Source organism: Arachis ipaensis, chromosome B1 (genome assembly GCF_059453495.1).
Source record: "Arachis ipaensis isolate K30076 ecotype BB chromosome B1, ASM5945349v1, whole genome shotgun sequence".
Classification (NCBI taxonomy): Eukaryota; Viridiplantae; Streptophyta; class Magnoliopsida; order Fabales; family Fabaceae; genus Arachis; species Arachis ipaensis.
This window is the reverse complement of record NC_142436.1, coordinates 88,082,383-88,093,666: the sequence shown is the minus strand read 5'-3', so window position 1 is coordinate 88,093,666 and position 11,284 is coordinate 88,082,383. Positions and strand designations below refer to the sequence as shown.

The 11,284-nt window shown below is 36.1% G+C and overlaps 1 non-coding gene across 1 annotated transcript; it reads left to right on the top strand.

Annotated features, from left to right (window-relative positions):
- Window positions 1–1,480: 1,480 nt before the first annotated feature.
- LOC148577376 (small nucleolar RNA R71) lies at window positions 1,481–1,584 on the top strand. Its single transcript, XR_015903128.1, has one exon. It is a non-coding gene; the product is annotated as a small nucleolar RNA R71 (small nucleolar RNA).
- The last annotated feature ends 9,700 nt before the right edge of the window (window positions 1,585–11,284 follow it).

The following is an 11,284-nucleotide window of genomic DNA, read 5'->3' as shown; positions in this document are numbered from 1 at the left end:
GTCATCATTCAGTTGAAGGATCAATTCTCCTCTGTCCACATCAATCACAGCTCTTGCTGTGGCTAGGAAGGGTCTTCCAAGGATGATGGATTCATCCTCATCCTTCCCAGTGTCTAGGATTATGAAATCAGCAGGGATGTAAAGGCCTTTAACCTTTACTAGCACGTCCTCTACTTGTCCATAAGCCTATTTTCTTGAGTTGTCTGCCATCTCTAATGAGATTCTGGCAGCTTGCACCTCAAAGATTCCCAGTTTCTCCATTACAGAGAGTGGCATGAGGTTTATCCCTGACCCAAGGTCACATAGAGCCTTCTCAAAGGTCATGGTGCCTATGGTACAAGGTATTAAGAACTTTCCAGGATCCTATTTCTTCTGAGGCAATGTCAGTTGATCCAGATCACTCAGTTCATTGATGAGCAATGGAGGTTCATCTTCCCAAGTCTCATTACCAAATAATTTGGCATTCAGCTTCATGATTGCACCAAGGTACTTGGCAACTTGCTCTTCAGTGACATCTTCATTCTCTTCAGAAGAAGAATACTCATCAGAGCTCATGAATGGCATAAGGAGGTTCAAAGGAATCTCTATGGTCTCTAGATGAGCCTCAGATTCCTTTGGTTCCTCAGAGGGAAACTCCTTGTTGATCACTGGACGTCCCAGGAGGTCTTCCTCACTGGGATTCACGTCCTCTCCCTCCCTTGTAGGTTCGGCCATGATGGTTAAATCAATGGCCTTGCACTCTCTTTTTGGATTCTCTTCTGTATTGCTTGGGATAGTACTAGGAGGAGTTTCAGTGACTCTTTTACTCAGCTGGCCCACTTGTGCCTCCAAATTCCTAATGGAGGACCATGTTTCATTCATGAAACTTACAGTGGCCTTAGATAGGTCAGAGACTATATTTGCTAAGCTAGATGGGTTCTGCTCAGAACTCTCTGTCTGTTGCTGAGTGGATGATGGAAAAGGCTTACTATTGCTAAACCTGTTTCTTCCACCATTATTAAATCCTTGTTGAGGCTTTTATTGATCCTTCCATGAGAAATTTGGATGATTTCTCCATGAGGGATTATAGGTGTTTCCATAGGGTTCACCCATGTAATTTACCTCTGCTATTGCAGGGTTCTCAGGATCATAAGCTTCTTCTTCAGAAGATGCCTCTTTAGTACTGTTGGATGATTCCTTCAATCCATTCAGACTCTGAGAGATCATATGGACTTGCTGAGTCAATATTTTATTCTGAGCCAATATGGCATTCAGAGTATCAATTTCAAGAACTCCTTTCCTCTGAGGCATCCCATTATTCACAGGATTCCTTTCAGAAGTGTACATGAACTGGTTATTTGCAACCATGTCAATGAGTTCTTGATCTTCTGCAGGCGTTTTCTTTAGGTGAATGGATCCACCTGTAGAATGGTCAAGTGACATCTTTAATAGCTCAGACAGACCATCATAGAATATATCCAGGATGGTCCATTCTGAAAGCATGTCAGAATGACACTTTTTGGTCAGTTCCTTGTATCTCTCCCAAGCTTCATAAAGGGATTTACCTTCTTTCTGTTTGAAGGTTTGAACATCCACTCTAAGCTTACTAAGCTTTTGAGGAGGAAAGAACTTGGCTAAGAAAGCCATGACCAGCTTACCCCAAGAGTTCAGGCTATCCTTAGGTTGAGAGTCCAACCATATTCTAGCTCTGTCTCTTACAGCAAATGGGAAAAGCATAAGCCTGTAGACCTCGGGATCAACCCCATTGGTCTTAACAGTATCACAGATCTGCAAGAATTCAGTTAAAAACTGAAAAGGATCTTCAGATGGAAGTCCATGAAACTTGCAGTTCTGTTGCATCAGAGAAACTAATTGAGGTTTAAGCTCAAAGTTGTTTGCTCCAATGGCAGGGATTGAGATGCTTCTTCCATGTAAATTGGAATTTGGTGCAGTAAAGTCACCAAGCATCTTCCTTGCATTGTTATTATTTTCGGCCATGTTTTCTTCTTTTTCGAAAATTTCTGTTAGATTTTCTCCAGAGAGTTGTGCTTTGGCTTCCCTTAGCTTCCTCTTCAGAGGCCTTTCAGGTTCAGGATCAGCTTCAACAAGAATGTTCTTATCCTGTTCCTGCTCATATGAAAAAGAAGAAAACAGAAAAGAAAATATGGAATCCTCTATGTCACAGTATAGAGATTCCTGTATGTGAGTATAAGAATAGAAGAATAGAATAAGAGAAATTCGAACACCAAGAGGAAGAGAGGGTTCGAATTTTGAGATGAATAGAAGTGTTAGTAAATAAATAAATAATTAGAAGGAGATGAGAAAGAGGGAATTTCGAAAATTAATTAAATTAAAAATAAAATTTAAAGTTACATTTTGAAAATTAAAGTTGAAATCAAATTAAATTAAGAATTAAAATAATTAGTTAATAAAAAAAAGAAATTTGAAAAAGGGGGAAGGGATTTTCAAAAATTAGAGAGAGAGAATTAGTTAGGTAGTTTTGAAAAAGATATGATTGAAACAAAAAGATAGGATTGATTAAAAAAAATTGAAAATCAATTTTAAAAAGGTAAGAAGTTAGAAAGGAAGTTAGAAAAGATTTTGAAATTGATTTTGAAAAAGATGTGATTGAAACTTAATTTGAAAAAGATTTGAAAAAGAAATTTAAAAAGATGTAATTTTGAAAATTAAAGTTGATTACTTGACTAACAAGAAACTAAAAAGATATGCTTCTAGAGTTTAAAGATTGAACCTTTCTTAATAGGCAAGTAACAACTTAATATTTTTGAATCAATCACATTAATTGTTAGTAAAGATTTGAAATTATGAAACAAAATAAGAAAAAGATTTTTGAAAATTATTTTGGAATTTTCAAAAATTATGAAAGAAAAATGAAAAAGATTTGATTTTTGAAAAAGATTTGAAAAAGAGAAAGATATTCTTTTGATTTTTGAATTTTCAATGAAGAAAGAGAAAAACAACCCAAAGACTCAATGCATGAAAATTTTGGATCAAAACATATGATGCATGCAAGAACACTTTGAATGTCAAGATGAACACCAAGAACACTTTGAAGATCAAGATGAACATCAAGACTTATTTTTGAAAAATTTTCAAGAAAAGAAAAATTAATTGGGAAAAACGAAAAAAGAAAAATTTTTTATTTTTTCAAAAATAAGAATAATAAAAACAAAAAGGTTAAAATTAAAATAAAGTTACCTAATCTGAGCAATAAGATGAACCGTCAGTTGTCCAAACTCGAACAATCCCCGACAACGGCGCCAAAAACTTGGTGCGCAGAAATCGTGACGGTTCCATTCCTTGGTAACGGCGCTGAAAACTTTATATGCACGTTCATAATCTTAATTCTTTGTCACAACTTCGCACAACTGACCAGCAAGTGCACTGGGTCGTCCAAGTAATAAACCTTAGGTGAGTAAGGGTCGATCCCACGGAGATTGTCGGCTTGAAGCAAGCTATGGTCACCTTGTAAATCTCAGTTAGGCGGATTCAAATGGATATAGACTTTTAATAATTAAAAGATAAATAAAACATAGATTAGGATAGAGATACTTATGTAATTCATTGGTGAGAATTTTAGATAAGCGTATAGAGATGCTTTTGTTCCTCTGAACCTCTGCTTTCCTGCTGTCTTCATCCAATCATTCCTACTCCTTTCCATGGCAAGCTTTATGTAGGGCATCACCATTGTCAATGGCTACATCCCATCCTCTCTGTGAAAATGGTCCAATGCGCTGTCACTGAATGGCTAATCATCTGTCGGTTCTCGATCATACTGGAATAGGATTTACTATCGTTTTGCGTCTGTCACTACGCCCAGTAATCGCGTGTTTGAAGCTCGTCACAGCCATCCCTTCCCAGATCTTACTCAGAATACCATAGACAAGGTTTAGACTTTCCGGATCTCAAGAATGGCCATCCATGGGTTCTAACTTATACCACGAAGATTCTAATATCTCGGACTCGGTCCTCTGTATTAGATATCTAAGAGATATTCATTCTAGCTTGTTTGCATCTAGAACGGAAGTGTTTGTCAGGCATGCGTTCATAAGTGAGAATGATGATGAGCGTCACATAATCATCACATTCATCATGTTCTTGGGTGCGAATGGATATCTTAGAATAGGAATAAGCTTGAATTGAATAGAAAAACAGTAGTACTTTGATTTAATTCATGAGGAACAGCAGAGCTCCACACCTTAATCTATGGTGTGTAGAAACTCTACCGTTGAAAATACATAAGTGATGAGCGGATATTTTATACGCTTTTTGGGGTTAATTTCATATAATTTTTAGTATGTTTTAGTTAGTTTTTAGTCTATTTTCATTAGTTTCTAGGCAAAATTCATATTTCTAGAATTTACTATGAGTTTGTGTGTTTTTCTATAATTTCAGGTATTTTCTGGCTGAAATTGAGGGAGCTGAGCAAAAATCTGATTCAGGCTGAAAAAGGACTGCTAATGCTGTTGGATCCTGACCTCTCTGCCCTCGGAATGGAATTTCTGGAGCTACTGAAGTCAAATTGACGCGCTTCTAATTGCGTTGGAAAGTAGACATCCAGGGCTTTCCAGCAATATATAATAGTCCATACTTTGCTCAAGGATAGATGACGTAAACTGTCGTTCAACGCCAGTTCCATGTTGCAGTTTGACGTCCAGCGCCAGAAACACGTTACAAGTTGGAGTTCAACGCCAGAAACAGGTTACAGCCTGGCGTTGAATGCCCAAAAGAGCCCAGGCACATAAGAAGCTTTGGTCTTAGCCCCAGCACACACCAAGTGGGCCCCAGAAGTGGATTTCTGCACTATCTATCATAGTTTACTCATTTTCTGTAAATCTAGGTTACTAGTTTAGTATTTAAACAACTTTTAGAGATTTATTTTGCATCTCATGACATTTTAGATCTGAATTTTGTACTCTTTGATGACATGAGTCTCTAAACTCCATTGTTGGGGGTGAGGAGCTCTGCTATGTCTCGATGAATTAATGAGTCTCTGTGGTATTCCGAGTAGGATTCTGGGATTGGATGGCTGTGACGAACTTCAAACTCGCAAGTGCTGGGCGTAGTGACAGATGCAAAAGGATAGTAAATCCTACTCCGATACGATTGAGAACCTGCAGATGATTAGCCGTGCGGTGACAGCGCACCTGGACCCTTTTCACTAAAAAGATGGATGGTAGCCATTGACAACGGTGATCCACCAACACACAGCTTGCCATAGGAGGACGTGTGTGTGTGAACAAGAAGACAGAGGAAAGCAGAGATTCAGAAGACAAAGCATCTCCAAAACTCCAACATATTCTCCATTACTGCATACAAGTATAATTTGTGTTCTGCCCTTTTACTTTTTACAATTCAAACTAAAAATTATTATTGATATTATATCCTGACTAAGAGTTACAAGATAACCATAGCTTGCTTCAAGCCAACAATCTCCGTGGGATCGACCCTTACTCACGTAAGGTATTACTTGGACGTCCCAGTGCACTTGCTGGTTAGTTGTGCGAAGTTGTAAGAGAGTAATGTGAACATTGACATCACAATTTCGTGCACCAAGTTTTTGGCGTCGTTGCCGGGGATTGTTTGAGTTTGAACAACTGACGGTGAATCCTGTTGCTTAGATTAGGAAAATTTTGTCTTTGGGGTCAGAGTCTTTTATATTCTTTTCAAAAATTTTTCAAACAAAAAAAATAATTTTCTATTAAATCTTGTGCCAAACTTTAAGTTTGGTGTTTTCTTGTTGATTTTTCTTTGGTTTTCGAAAATTTTAGTTTGGTTTTCTAAAAATTTTAAGTTTGGTATTCTTTCTTCATGTTCTCGTGTTCTTGTGAGTCTTCAAAGTGTTCTTGAGTTTTCCTTGTGTCTTGATCTTAAAATTTTTAAGTTTGGTGTTTTCCCTCCAAAATTTTCGAAAACAAGGAGCATTAAATCTAAAAAAATTTTAAATCTTGTGATATCTTATTGTTTTTCTCTTTCCTCTTTAAATTCAAAAATATATTTCCTCTCTATTTTAAAGCAAATTTTTGAAAATTGCTTTTAAAATTCAGATTTTTATTTCAAAATTTAAAACCTTTTTAAAAAATCATATCTTTTTCAAAACTTCCTAAACCACTCTTTTCATTTTTCGAAAATCTTCACCCATTTTTATTTATTTTATTTTAATTTATTTTATTTTTGAAATAAATAAATAAATAAATAAATAAAAATATTTTTTTTATCATCTCCCTTTCTCCATCATGGATCTAAGTGGAAATGAACAGTCCAGAAGGACTCTGGGGTCATATGCTAACCCCACTACTGCTTCATATGGGAGTAGTATCAGTATACCCTCCATTGGAGTCAGTAGCTTTGAGTTGAATCCTCAGCTCATTATCATGGTGCAGCACAGTTGCCAGTATTCTGGTCTTCCACAAGAAGAACCTACAGAGTTTCTGGCACAGTTTTTACAAATTGCTGACACAGTACATGATAAAGAAGTAGATCAGGATGTCTACAGATTATTACTGTTCCCATTTGCTGTAAAAGATCAAGCTAAGAGGTGGTTAAATAACCAACCTAAGGCTAGCATAAAGACATGGAAATAGCTGACAGAAAAATTCCTGAATCAATACTTTCCCCCAAAACGGATGACACAGCTAAGGCTGGACATCCAAGGCTTTAAACAAGGAGATAATGAATCTCTTTATGATGCCTGGGAGAGATACAGAGAGATGCTAAGAAAATGCCCCTCTGAAATGTTTTTTCAGAGTGGGTTCAGCTAGACATCTTCTATTATGGGCTTACAGAAAGGGCTCAGCTTTCTCTAGATTACTCAGCTGGTGGATCTATCCACATGAGAAAGACAATTGAAGAAGCTCAAGAGCTCATTGGTACAGTTGCCAGAAATTAGCATCTGTACCTAAGCAGCGAACCTTCCATGAAAGAAGAAGCTAAAATAGTGACTACTGAACCCAGTCCTGCTGAACAAGCTACTGAATTCAATCAGCAATTGGACTTTCTAATAAAGCAGATAGCCGAATTCAAAGATAGACTACAAGAGACGAGGATGGCTAATATAAATATGGAAGAACAATTGAAGCAAACAAAGCAGCAGCTATCAAAACAAATAATAGAAGAATGCCAAGCAGTTCAATTAAGAAGTGGGAAAACATTAAATATCCCACTGATGAGCGGATAATTTATACGCTTTTTGGCATTGTTTTTAGTATGTTTTTAGTAGAATCTAATTACTTTTAGGGATGTTTTCATTAGTTTTTATGTTAAATTCACATTTCTGGACTTTACTATGAGTTTGTATGTTTTTCTGTGATTTCAGGTATTTTCTGGCTGAAATTGAGGGACTTGAGCAAAAATCAGATTCAGAGGTTGAAGAAGGACTGCTGATGCTGTTGGATTCTGACCTCCCTGCCCTCAAAAAGAATTTTCTAGAGCTACAGAACTCAAAATGGCGCGCTTCCAATTGCGTTGGAAAGTAGACATCCAGGGATTTCCAGCAATATATAATAGTCCATACTTTGGCCAAGAATAGATGACGCAAACTGGCGTTCAACGCCAGCTCTCTACCCAATTCTGGCGTCCAGCGCCAGAAAAGGATCCAAAACCAGAGTTGAACGCCCAAACTGGCACAAATGTTGGCGTTCAACTCCAGGAATGACCTCTACACGTGCAACACTCAAGCTCAGCCCAAGCACACACACCAAGTGGGCCCCGGAAGTGGATTTATGCATCAATTACTTACTTCTGTAAACCCTAGTAGCTAGTTTATTATAAATAGGACCTTTTACTATTGTATTATTCATCTTGGAATCTTTGGACGCCTGGTTCTTAGATCAGAGGGGCTGGCCATTCGGCCATGCCTGGACCTTTCACTTATGTATTTTTAACGGTAGAGTTTCTACACTCCATAGATTAAGGTGTGGAGCTCTACTGTTCCTCAAAGATTAATGCAAAGTACTACTGTTTTCTATTCGATTCATCTTATTTCGCTTCTAAGATATTCATTCACACCTCAACCTGAATGTGATCAACGTGACAATCATCATCATTTCCCATGAACGCGTGCCTGACAACCACTTCCGTTCTACTTTCGATTGAATGAATGTCTCTTAGATCTCTTAACCAGAATCTTCGTGGTATAAGCTAGATTGATGGCGGCATTCAAGAGAATCCGGAAAGTCTAAACCTTGTCTGTGGTATTCCGAGTAGGATTCAATGATTGAATGACTGTGACGAGCTTCAAACTCGCGATTGCTGGGCATAGTGACAGACGCAAAAGGATAGTAAATCCTATTCCAGTATGATCGAGAACCGACAGATGAATAGCCGTAGTGCAGGCTGCGTTGACCATGTTCACTGAGAGGATAGGATGTAACCATTGACAAGGGTGATGCCTCCAGACGATTAGCCGTGCCGTGATAGGGCATTTGGATCATTTTCCCGAGAGAAGACCGAAAGTAGCCATTGACAATGGTGATGCATTACATAAAGCCAGCCATGGAAAGGAGTAAGACTGATTGGGTAAAGATAGCAGGAAAGCAGAGGTTCAAAGGAACGAAAGCATCTCTATTCGCTTATCTGAAATTCTCACCAATGATTTACATAAGTATTTCTATCCCTATTTTATTAATTATTTTCGAAAACTCCATTACTATTTTATATCCGCCTGACTGAGATTTACAAGGTGACCATAGCTTGCTTCATACCAACAATCTCCGTGGAATTCGACCCTTACTCACGTAAGGTATTACTTGGACGACCCAGTGCACTTGCTGGTTAGTTGTGCGAAGTTGTGAACCATGGTATTGGCATCATGTTTTTGGCGCCATTACCAGGGAAAGAAAGAGCGATGAATTTTACATAATTAAAGTGTAATCACAATTTCTGCACACCAAGTTTTTGGCGCCGTTGCTGGGGATTGTTTGAGTTTGGACAACTGACGGTTCATCTTGTTGCTCAGATTGGGTAACTTTCTTTTCGTTTTCTTTTCAAAAAATTTTCAAAAATTTTTCAAAAATCTTTCAAAAATTTTTCCTTTGTTTTCGAAAAAAAAAATTATTTTAAAATAAAAATGTTTTCAAAAATTTTATAATTTTATTCAAAATTTTTAAGAATGAATTCTAGTGTTTCATGAAGCATGTGGAGCCTGGCTGGCTGTAAAGCCATGTCTAAATTCCTTTAGACTGAGGCTTCTAATTTGTTATCAAGAGCAAGCTAGTTGGTGCTAATCCACCTGCTGCTGTTCATGATCTACCTGCTGCATGCTAAAGCTTGGCTGGCTATTATGCCATGCCTGACCCTTTGATTGGAGCTTTAGACTAAAAGAGCATAAGATTCCTGAAATTCATATTAAAAATTTTGGAATCCTTATTTTTCTTTTTTTTCAAAATGATTTTCGAAAATTTTAAAATAAAAATACAAAAAAATCATAAAATCATAAAAATAAAAAATATTTTGTGTTTCTTGTTTGAGTCTTGAGTCATGTTATAAGTTTGGTGTCAATTGTATGTGCATCTTGCATTTTTCGAAAATTCTCATGCATTCATAGTGTTCTTCATGATCTTCAAGTTGTTCTTGGTAAGTCTTCTTGTTTGATCTTTGCATTTGCATGTTTTGTGTCTTTTCTTGTTTTTCATATGCATTCTTGAATTCTTAGTGCCTAAGCATTAAAGAATTCTAAGTTTGATGTCTTGCATGTTTTCTTTGCATTAAAAATTTTTCAAAAATGTGTTCTTGATGTTCATCATGATCTTCATAGTGTTCTTGGTGTTCATCTTGACATTCATAGCATTCTTGCATGCATTCATTGTTTTGATCCATAACTTTCATGCATTGCATCATTTTTCTTGTTTTTCTTTCTCATCATAAAAATTCAAAAATCAAAAAAAATATATTTCCCTTTTTCTCTCTTATAAATTCAAAAATGAGATTTGACTTTTTCAAAATTTTTTTAAAAAAATCTAGTTGTTTTCATGAGTCAAATCAAAATTTTCAATTTAAAAATCTCACCTTTTTCAAAATCTTTTTCAAAAATCAAATATTTTTCAAATGTCTTAGTTATTTTTGAAAATTCCAAAAATATTTTTTAAAAATCTTTTTCTTATTTTTATATCAAATTTTTGAAAATAACAATAACAATTAATGTTTTGATTCAAAAATTTCAAGTTTGTTACTTACTTGTTAAGAAAGATTCAAACTTTAAGTTATAGAATCATATCTTGTGATTTCTTGTGAATCAAGTCATAAATTGTGATTTTAAAAATTCAAATCTTTTTCAAAAACTAATTTCTATCATATCTTTTCAAAATATCTTCTTATCTCACCTTTTTCAAAAAAAAAATTGATTTCAAAATATCTCTTCTAACTTCCTAACTTCATATCTTTTAAAAATTTGTTTCAACTAACTAACTAACTTTTTGTTTGCTTCTTATCTTTTTCAAAACTACCTAACTAACTCTCTCTCTCTCTCTAATTTTCGAAAATATCTCCCTCTTTTTCAAAATTTCTTTTTTTTACTAATTATTTTAATTTTTTATTTTAATTTTCGAAAATTACTAACCTTTTTCAAAAACTATTTTCAAAAATCACTAACTCTTTTTCAAAAATTATTTTTGACATTTTCCCTCTCTCATCTTATTCTATTTATTTATTCATCTACTAACATCTCTCCCTCACCCACCAAAAATCCGAACCCTTTCTCTCTCTTTCTGAGTTCAGATTTTTCTCTTCCTCTTTTCTTCTACTAACAATAAGGAACCTCTTTACTGTGACATAGAGGCTTCCTCTTCTTTTCTTTTTCTCTTCTCTTTCTTATGAGCAGGGACAGAGAAAAAGGCATTCTTGTTGAAGCTGATCCAGAACCTGAAAGGACTCTGAAGAGGAAACTAAGAGACGCTAAATTACAACAATCCAGAGACAACTTGATTGAAAATTTCGAACAAGTAAAGGAGATGGCAGCCGAACCCAACAACAATGCAAGGAGAATGCTTGGTGACTTTACTGCACCAAATTCCAATTTACATGGATGAAGCATCTCCATTCCTACCATTGGAGCAAACAATTTTGAGCTGAAACCTCAATTAGTTTCTCTGATGCAGCAGAACTGCAAGTTTCATGGACTTCCATCTGAAGATCCTTTTCAGTTCTTAACTAAATTCTTGCAGATCTGTGATACTGTTAAGACAGAGCTAGAATCTGGTTGGACTCTCAACCCAGAGACAGCCTGAACTCTTGGGATAAGCTGGTCACGGCTTTCTTAGCCAAGTTCTTTCCTCCTCAAAAGCTGAGC